This window comes from Ambystoma mexicanum, assembly GCF_040938575.1.
Source record: "Ambystoma mexicanum isolate Mex_15411 chromosome 12 unlocalized genomic scaffold, UKY_AmexF1_1 Mex_chr12_unloc.2, whole genome shotgun sequence".
Lineage (NCBI taxonomy): Eukaryota > Metazoa > Chordata > Amphibia > Caudata > Ambystomatidae > Ambystoma > Ambystoma mexicanum.
This window is the reverse complement of record NW_027182323.1, coordinates 7,042,685-7,053,208: the sequence shown is the minus strand read 5'-3', so window position 1 is coordinate 7,053,208 and position 10,524 is coordinate 7,042,685. Positions and strand designations below refer to the sequence as shown.

General features: G+C 49.3%; 1 non-coding gene across 1 annotated transcript; it reads right to left on the bottom strand.

Annotated features, from left to right (window-relative positions):
• Nucleotides 1-4,928: 4,928 nt before the first annotated feature.
• TRNAV-AAC (transfer RNA valine (anticodon AAC)) lies at nucleotides 4,929-5,001 on the bottom strand. Its single transcript has one exon. It is a non-coding gene; the product is annotated as a tRNA-Val (tRNA).
• Nucleotides 5,002-10,524: the final 5,523 nt, after the last annotated feature.

The following is a 10,524-nucleotide window of genomic DNA, read 5'->3' as shown; positions in this document are numbered from 1 at the left end:
CCTTCCTAACTTGCCAGCGTTATTGAACCTCCTTCTGCCTAGGTAGCAGCAAGTGGCCCAACCGCCTCTCCTCACTACTAGAGATAGGGTCAGTGACCGCCCCCCTCCATCCACCCTCCGTGGCACATCACCCTGGGCTGACAGGGGTTACGGATGTCTCACCATAGTTTCAGTCGTGGTTTCCCCTGGGTCTCGGGTTCTGTGGCAGTCGTTCAAGAAAATCGTTGGCTTCCGCAGGTGTGGTAAAGAACATTGCGCGCCCATCATGTTCTACTCAAAGCTTAGCCGGGAACATCATGGCATAGCGTATCCCTCTCTCAGGCATCTGTTTCTTCACTTCTATGTATGTGCGACTTGATGCCTGGACCTTGTTGGAGAAGTCTGGGAAGATCTTTATTATGTCCCCTTTGTATGACAGAGGGCCTTTCTCCCTTGCTTTCCGCAGCACTGAATCCCTGTCCCTGTAGTTAAGCATGCGTGTGATGATTTGCCGTGGCGGTATCCCCGGAATTAGCTGCCACTGGGGATTCTGTGCGCTCTATCCACCACAAGGATGTCTGAAAAAACGTCTCGTCCCAGTGCTTCCCCCAGGATCCCCTCCACCAATGTTTACATATTCCGTTGGCCCGCCGCTTCGGACACACGGATTATGCACAGGTTGTTTCTTCTGTACCTCGATTCGAGGTCCTCCTGCTTCTCAGAAAGCTCCTTCAGGGTCCTCTTAATTTGCTGCAAGTCTCTAGAGGTCGTGGTTGCCTCGTCTTCAACTACTGAGATCCTTCCCTCCGCTTATCAAGCCTCTCCCCGTGCTTGTCGAGGCGGACCTGCATGTGATCCACCTTGCAGGTCAGCGTGTCCATTTTCCCGTCCAATGATTTTATGCCACTCTGCAGTTGGCTAAACATTTCTTTTATGTCAAGGAGTGCAGCAGCTATATCGTCAGGGGCCGACTTGTTACCACCCTCGGGGAAGACCAGCATCTTGGCCTGCCGGGGCGGCTTCAGACTGTAGCTTAGTTTGCTGTTTGCCGCCTTTATTTGTTTTGGCCATCTTCGGGTTTACTGTTACATCCCCAAATCTCTCCTACGTTGATTCACACCCTCTGTGGTGTATGCCGTGTGTTCGGTGGTCGCACAGTGGGGGAGGAGGGTTTGCAGTTCACTCACTCTTGAGCCCTCATGCGGGTGAGGCGTTTTGGGTGGTTCTGAGGTCCTTTGGGGATCCTGGGCTAGGGGGTGGGGCGCTTGGTGTGGGCGCATGCCCCGTGCTTCCTTTTGTCGTCAGACACTGGATCCCTTTTACTGTTCCCCTTGCGGCTCACGTTCCGGGTCCCCTCTGGGTGATTTTCAAGGTGGGTTGCCCTGATGCCTGCCCCGGCGTGAGGACGACATTGACCGTCAGATGGAGTATGGAAGCTGGCGCTGTGGTTTAGTGTGGTCTTCCCTCATGTGCTGCGCTGGTTGTGGTCAATCTTCAGCGCAGGGGGGTGTTGCTGAGCCCCGACAGTGTGAGTGGTCAAGGATCGTCCAGAGGTTGCTTCTTCCCCAGTGCCCTTTCCTTGATTGTGGGGATTAGTGATTGCCTACCTCCAGCCTTCCAGAAATCAAACACCTACATTAGGGCAGTCACGGCCCTGCGGGCTGCCAGAATAAGGATTATGTCCCTGCCCTCGTGCATGCTCTGTGTTAGTGACTAGAGCTGCTCTCGTACCTGAATGAATGAGCGACCCACAGTACTGGATGGGGTCCGCATTCCACAAAGAGAGGCTTGTGGTGTGCTGCATGCAGAGCCGGGGGAGTTGCACAGCTGGTATGGTGGGCTCATGGATGTGGCTTGCCCAGAGTCAGAGCGGTTCCCAGCCTGGATCCGTAGCAATCGCTCACCTTGGGGTGGCCCAGAACTTGTGGGTGTATCGTGGGTTGTGCCCCGCGATCTGCAGGAGCGTTGGGTGTATGTTGGCATGGTACATCCTGTATCCGACTCCAAGGTTCTTCTGCACTCTGGGGGTGTTGGAGGGTCTCTGGGTTCAGCACGCCCTTCGTGGGCAGCTTCCCTTTGTGGCCGGCTTGTACCGTTTAAAGGTTCAGCTCACCACGATGATGTATGGTCCCTCTGTGTGGCTGCGCCTCATCCCTCGTCACAAGGGCCCGTCTGGTGTCCTGGGCCTATGTTGAGGCTCGTCGTGTGAACCAGGATGTGTCCGGAGGTCAGCCACTGTTAGCTCGACAGGGTGCTGCTGGGACGTTTAGCTACGTCCGGGGTCTGTAAATGGAGCTGTTGCGGGTCAGCCGACATTGCTGCTTGGGCACAGTAGTCGGGCTTGCCAGTCATACGGGTGCCAGCCTTCTCAGAGACCTGGTGGCCTCTGGGCTCTGCGGGTTTTCCGGCATGGTGCCTCTCTGCTCCAGGAACTGCCGGGTGTCCTGGCCGGTGTCTGCTGATCTCCCCAGTAGTTGGGGGACTGGTTGCTCCGCCATCGCCTCCCGGTTGTGCCGGGCTGCGGTCCTCCACGCCAAACGAAGGAGGAGCCGTTATGTCTGGGGCTCCCCTGGCATGGCGAGCCAATCAGCTGCCTCCCTGCTGGATCCCTCGATGTCCGGGAGTCGGATAAGGGTCTCACCGGATTCCGCTTTGAGGTTGCCCGCCAGGTAGTCCGGGCCATCCGGGGTGCTGGGCGCAGCTGAAGTCCCCGTCACGGGATCAGAGGCACCTCTCCCTGCACTCCGCGCTACTGCGCACGCAAAGGTGTCCTCGGACGTTCTCAGCCCAGTTTAGGATTAGGACCCTCAAGTCTCGCCAGCAGGTGCCCAGGGTCTCAAATGTTCATAATCTGCACTTTGAGGTTGGCTTCAAGTTTGATGTACGGGCAGATCTTGTACGGATGCTTCTACTGAGGAGAGGAGCTCACAGGCTCGCGGCCATGTTGATCAGGCTCTCTAGCACCACCTCCAGGGTGCATTTTGTTAAAATTCGAAATTAACAAAGCTCACTTCGCAGTGTGTGCCGAAAACTCTAGTCTATAAATTAATTGGCTAATCCTTGTTGCCCAGCTGACCACAACTTCTTAAGGAAGAGGGGTGTCTTTGTTCCTTAATCAGTCCAACCTTTTTATCCAGCTTCCACCACACAGGTCTTTCAGCAAGGGGGGTCTGAAATCCAAAAGTCCCAAAAGCATTCTAATTTTTCTGTCTGGCTACCCAACATGGACCAAAGCAGGGGGCAGGGTCTGAAAAACAAACCGATAAATCACCCTGTGTTTATTTTAAACCATAAGTGTGTGCGAAATCATCATTACCAATCTTGAAATCCTACTGCTAGCCTTTTAAGCCTTCAGGAAAATCAAAATCGCAGAAAAGTGCCTTCATTATTGATCAATGTAATTATTTTGAGAAGTTAAATTTACAGAAAGTGAATAATTGCGATTGTGTCTTTTTAACTCACTTTTGTGATATATTTATGCTGAGAGAAGTTGATTGTGTTGTGCCACGGTTAAAATGGTTTTTAAAATGTTTGTGCTAATTTCTATTACTTTTAATTTAAATAAATACCAATATATTTCCCCTACACTGACCTGATTCTTGGCTCATTGTTAATTCAGGGTAGAGGGATCCAAGGGCCATGATATGTGTTTGAGATAGGGCAACAAAAAAAAGAATCTGTTAAATAGTTTGTTGCATAAGTAAGGCTAGGCATCAGGAATTGGGACTCAATGTGAAAGGCATTTGAATTTTCTCAATTAGGACTATTACAGGAATTATGCAAGGTAGACGAAGTACCTATGAAGTGATTAGAAATAAGCATCTCAAGAACCATTGGGAATCTGTACAGTGAAGACGTTCTAATGTCCTCGTGAAGACCAGTGATTAAGAGGTCGAAACACTCGTTGGCGATATTTTCAGGCTGAATGGACATTAAAGAATATCTATATGCATAACATAAAACTATTGTTCAAATTCAACTCTTTTTTTAGTGTTATAATTGTTCATGTAAAATAAATGAATAGGTACATGGCGGATAGGCCAGATACTGTTAACTTTAGTATTATGTCAGAAGAAGCTTCAAAACTGCTAAATAATCTTAAACTGATCGCTACAAATGGATGCAAGTTGTCCCGACCCCTTACAGCTACCATATTCCGAAGGAACAGATAAATACAATTTTAAGGGAGCATTGGTAAAGTTCATAAAAATGTCCCTCTATTTGGACTAACAGTATACCACAAAAGAAAGGGACAAGACTTGATATGATTTATCAAGTGCAACAAGTCACCAGTGTGATCCCTCTAGAAGAAGTACGCTATGCCTATTTAAGCTTCACAAAGGTGGTTTAAAAAAGGCCACCCCAGTGTGGGTCACATTGGTGCAGGCCTGTTTTGTAATTTTGTGTTTATTTTTTTTGGTCAATTCACATAATTATCTATGGACTGTAACTTTACTGTTTCTACCCCTTTTAGATAGGTGGCACACCACCGCTATCTATGGACATGAGCCTTTATTAGGGATCGTGTAGTTCTTCCAGGGGTATATATAGGTCGTGAACATGATGCAGCAACTCTATATAGCAATCTACGTTTAAGGGTAGCCCAAACTCTGATATCTGGATCCTCCCAATCTATCTATGAGTGCAGCCACTCTGGTACTTAATGCATATTTCCAGTTTTGATTTGATCATCCCTTTTGCTGTATATTGTATAGGCGTTCATAAAACTGTCCCATACTTTGGTCTATAAAGTCTGGTACACCCCTAATTTCTATATGTGGCAGTGCAGAGTATGCACATGGCTAGTCAGAATGTGAGATTCCTTGCACAGCACTAACCATATGTTGCCGCTACCGACTTTTTTAGCATGTCATCCACAAATGTTTGCACGTATGTGCAGTTTTTAATTAACAGTTTTCTAATTCGGTATGTGCCAGGAAAAAAAAAAGTGTTTCCACCCGGTCTCGAACCGGGGACCTTTCGCGTGTTAGGCGAACGTGATAACCACTACACTACGGAAACTGCCATGTTAGCACTGAACAGTTTGACTTACTCTTCACACTCCTCCTACTGTGATGTATGTTTTGGCCTGTTTTCAGCACTCAAAGCCTCCTTGTATTTCAGTTTCTCTTACTGTTGTTGGATAATTGTGTTGTAGCTTCACCAAAATCCTACCCCCATCAGGATAGTTTCTAAGAAGTTTGTGAAATATGGTGCCAAAGGAAAACTGTTACATGCACCCCTGCCCCAAATGTGTGCACGGCTCCCTTCCATGCCCCAAACTTCTCCCTATGCATAACCACCACATGGCACCACCCAATATCAATGGCCCCTCTTGCTTCAGGCACAAACATGACAGCATGTGCAGCTTCCATATCCACAGGCCCAAAGACGTAGGGTTTGCAAAATCCCCACCCAGATAAATACCTTGTCCCAGCCAGATCTGCGTTTACCCACCATACCCTGCAGTATATTATTAACCTGACCCATACATCTCAACCTCTTCGAGTTGCTCTGGCAAATGAAATCAGATTTAGCCAGAGAGAGTCCACTGAAATCAATGGGCTGGTGGGCGGGCTAGCCATATTTATGAACTGAATACATAGTAAGTGACACCCCACCAAAGGTGTTAATTGAGTGGTAGGCCTCACTTTTCTGTTAGGAAAGGATGATGGCCCTCACTTTCATAGTTGGGTTCCCGGGGCACGGAGCGGGATAGGGTGGGGGGCGGGAATAACAGGGAAGTGACGAGGCTAAGCACGGGCAAGCAAGGCAGTTGCAGGTAGGAGGTGTATGAATAACGACATGTTGCGTGTGACACCTGCCTCCTGTGTCTTTGTACTGCCCAGTGCGGGCCCCGGGGTAGAAGGTCCCTCACCCCGGGTCCACCACAGTGGCAACGAAGGAGAGACATCCTATGCGTGAGAGGCTCCAGCGACGGGAAGGCGAAGTGCATGGCAACGGAGGCCCAGGAGAGGGAGAACTGCTGGTGGCCGCGGCAGTGTGGGCGTTGCCCTGCCCATGTATCGGAAGTTGCAGGAGGGCGGATTGTGCCCGGGGGTCCGCAGCAGTGATTGCCAGTCGCAGTGGTGAGTGAGGGAAGGGAGCAGGGAACCAACAGTGCTTGTGCCTCGCTGCGGCTGTTAGAAGAAGCCCCTCCCTCCCACATCTCATAACCCCACATTGCTGGTACCTCACATAGGTTCCAAGAGTGAAAGTGAGTGTGAGTTCTGTTCCGTCATCCGAGAAGCGGAGACCGACCGGAACCTTCTGTAGTGGATCGCTACTTCTGATATCTTATTCAAGAAGCCATGCCCAAGGGCATCGACCCCGCTACCCTCGCACAGGAAACAAGAGATGGATCCAGCATGCCTCATCGTCAGTGAAGGACTCAGATCAGGGCGGTGGAGATGGGCCAAAGAAAGAGGTCGCCTTGAATTGGAAGACGTCCGTAGAGAAATAGACAGGCTTTTACTGGTGAAGGAGGAACTGGCCTTGTCTGAGGACAACCTACTACTAAAAGGACACAATATGGTGATCCCAGCTTCACTCCGAAGGAAAGTAGTGGAACTAGCACATGAGGGGCACTGAGGAATAGTGTCTACGAAACGCATGTTGAGACAGAAGGTCTGGTTCCCCCAACTAGATGCGCTTTTGGCGGAGGTCTTGAAAGAGTGTCCGACCTGTTGCCTCATTACACCCAACAGACATCCAGAGCGTTATCGGATGTCTGCGTTACCGGAGGGGGTGTGGGAAGCAGTGGCGGTTGAATTCTTTGGTCTCATCGAAGGGAGAAAATACATCCTAGCCATAATGGACAAGTACCCCAGCTATTTAGAAGCGCAGATAGTCTCCACGGCAGATTACTGTGTTATCCGAGTCCTGGACCACATTTTCACAGCATATGGCATTCCCCAAAAAGTGAAGACAGATAATGTATCTCCATGCGCTGGCCAAGACTTTGAGCGCTTCAGTGAATACATGGGGTTTCATCACCAGAAGATCATGCTGTTAGGCCTCAAGCAAACGGCATGATTGAGCGTTTCATGGCAAACCTCAAACGAGTGCTACAGGTGGCCCAGTAAACTGGACAACCCTACGAGCATGTCCTCCCTCAACTGCTCAGGGACTATTGGAGCACTGCACACAGCTCCACAGGAAAAGCCCAGCAGAGGTCCTGTTTGGGAGAAACGTTTGGACCCGGCTGCCACAGCATGGCCCCCAAGACACCATGCGACCTGAGGATGGTGAAATGAGAGATCGCAACCAGAACGCCAAGCAGAGAAGAAAGGACTATGCAGATATTCGCGGGAAAGCCAAGGACTGCATGCCAGAAGTTGGAGAGGTAGTGACGATGAAGCAGCCACAAACCCACAAACACATGGCAATGTTCAAGGATGATCTCCTAGTGATTACTGCACGAAAGGGTTCAATGGTTATAGCCCAGGGCGACCGTGGGTCCACCACCTGCAACTCTTCACATTTCAAACGGTTTCCACTAGCCACCCCACGGCGGGCAAGGGGAAGAGGGGACATGCATGATGAACACCCAGAGGACGATTCATATCATGGAGACCGAGAAGACTCTGACACCTCTGGTGTGGAATACACTGGGGAGCCGGCAGGAAGAATGGTGCGAGAGACAGAGAACTCGAGACCCCAAAGAGCAAGAAACAAACTGCGATGTCTCATTGAAGAAATGGGCTGAGGCGCACCATCCCAGGCACAAGTTGCACCCCCGTTGGAGTAATTGTTTAATTTGCGGGGATGTCCCATTGACAGTTGGGTTCTGCAGCATGGGGCGGGGGTAACAGGGGAACTGATGAAGGCTAAGCATGGGCAAGGCAGTGGCATGTAGGAGGTGTATGAATAAAGATGTGTTGCGTTTGACACCTGCCTCCCGTGTCTTTGTACTGTGCAGTGCCGGCACCAGGGCAGGAGGTCCCTCACCCCGGGCCCAACACAATGGCCTGCATGTGATGATGCCATGAGCGAGACAATGGACAAGTCAGCCTGCGCTGCACGACACACACCTGATCAACATTATGTATGGAAAATGGTGCAGACCATAACAACGTGTAAGAACGGGTTATTTTGTATAGTGCAGAATTATGTATTGTCAGCTGGAAAATGTCCCGACAGTTTTCAGATATAAGCCAGCCACATGGTGGTTGGTATATGTGAATTTAGTATGTAACATGTTTTCAGGAACTGCTAAGAACCAGCCTAAATACCAATACCCGTAATTGTCACATAGAACAGACTTCAGACACTTACGTGGGCAACTACCACCAAGTAGGTAAGATACCACCTGTCCAGTGACAGATGCACCCTGGTGGATCCACCCTGGTGCACAAGGCATCCAAGTTCGAGAGAAGTGTGAGAGAATTCCTAGACTTCACTGTGAATGATCCTATGGTTAAGAGACCACAGTAACTACATTGAAAAATGTAATCTCCATAAAAGAAGCACTTGACTTCTGTAGTGAATTAATTTTCAAAATCAATGACTCAGGCCATGTTCTTTCACTTTAAGTATCCTGGTTCTTCCCTTATCTGCTCAAGGCTCACCCCCTTCCCTCACCTGGTCTCTATCTCTTTCCCCTCCACCTGTCTTTCTAGTCTCTACTCATTGGCTCTCATTTCCTGACTACCGTAAATGCCTCTTTTTTGCAACTTTTCCAATACACCTCTAGCAACTCTGTCCTTGTCTCACCTCCAGCCCTTCCAATCGGCTGATTATCCCCTATTCCGCCCTATTGCATCTTTCCCTTTGATTTATCCCATTCACTCTCACCTTCATGGCTGTCCTACTCTCACTTTTATCTATCTCTATCTATGGTTCCACGCCACTCATAGCTCAGGGTCTTTCTCCCACTGCAACTTCAATCCATGTTGCCATCAACTTTATCTTTACCAATTCCACTCTGGCACCAATGCCAGACTCGCTTCTATGTCCTTTCATCTAAATAAGTTTCCCCAAGTTAATTTTCATCAATAAAATTACATTGTGGCCTTTCATCGTTTTGTTAATATATATATATAGGGGGTGTCACCCCATAGTCCACAATACCCCCAGCCCTATGCTTCCTTTCTTAATACATATGCATGCCTTGTCATCACCACCATGTAATGCTGTCAAAGTCAATTTCCACAAGGTAATTTATTTTGATGAAAGATGGCATATGTCAGACTATCACCTACATTCCTCCCAGTATCACACCTCCAACTCTCCTTGTTTCTTACCTTCTTCTATCCTCTCATTCTCTCATGATATTCTCTTAGTATCCCTATAACCTCCATCAGTTTGGTTTCCTCTCAACTACATCAAGTCTTCTTCCACTTTTTCCTTCTACTATTTTGCTCTCATCTGTCAACCCAGCTCTCTCAGAGTCCTGGTGGCCTCTGGGCTATGTGGGTTTTCCGGCGTGTGCCGCTCTGCTCCAGGAGCCGCCGCCATAGGTTGTTACCGTGGCAAGACCCAGTGGTCGGGTCTCTCCTCCGTTCCGTTCTGCCCTCAGAAACACCACTCAGTTCCTCGGGTGTCCTGGCTGGTGTATGCTGATCTCCCCAGTAGTTGGGGGACTGGTTTCTCCGCCTTCGCCTCCCGGGAGTGACGGGCTGCGATCCTCCATGCCACACAGAGGAGGAGCCGTTATGCCCGGGGCTCCCCCGGCGTGGTGAGCCGATCTGCAGCCTCCCTGCTGACTCCCTCGATGTCCGGGAGGCGGGTAAGGCTCTTGCCGATTCCGCTTTGATGTTGCCCGCAAGGCAGTCTGGGCCGTCTGGGGTGCTAGGTGCAGCTGAAGTCCCTGTCACGGGATCAGAGGCGCCTCTCCCTGCACTCCGCGCTACTGCGCACGCAAAGGTGTCCTCTGTCGTTCTTAGCCCAGCTTAGGTTTAGGAACCTCAAGTCTCTCCAGCAGGTGCCCAGTGTCTCAAATTTTCATAATCTGCACTTTGAGGTTGGCTTCAGGGTTGATGTGCGGCCGGATCTTGTACGGATGTTTCGGCTCGCGGCCATGTTGACCGGGCTCTCTAGTACCACCTCCAGGGTGCATTTTGTTAAAATTCGAAATTAACAAAGATCACTTCGCAGTGTGTGCTTAAAACTGTACTCTATAAATTAATTGGGTAATCCTTGTTGTCCAGCTGACCACGACTTCTTAAGGAAGAGGGGTGTCTTTGTTCTTTAATCAGTCCAACCTTTTTATCCAGCTTCCCCAAAACAGGTCTTTCTGCAAGGGGAGTCTGAAATCCAAAATTCCCCAAAGCATTCTAAGTTTTCTGTCTGACTTCCCAACATAGACCAAAGCGGGGGGGGGGGCGGTTGTCTGAAAAACAAACCGATAAATCACCCTGTGTTTATTTTAAACCATAAGTGTGTGCGAAATCATCATTACCAATCTTGAAATCCTACTTCTAGCCTTTTAAGCCTGCAGGAAAATCAAAATCGCACAGAAGTGCCTTCATTATTGATCAATATAATTATTTTGTGAAGTTAAATTTACAGAAAGTGAATAATTGCGATTGTGTCTTTTTAACT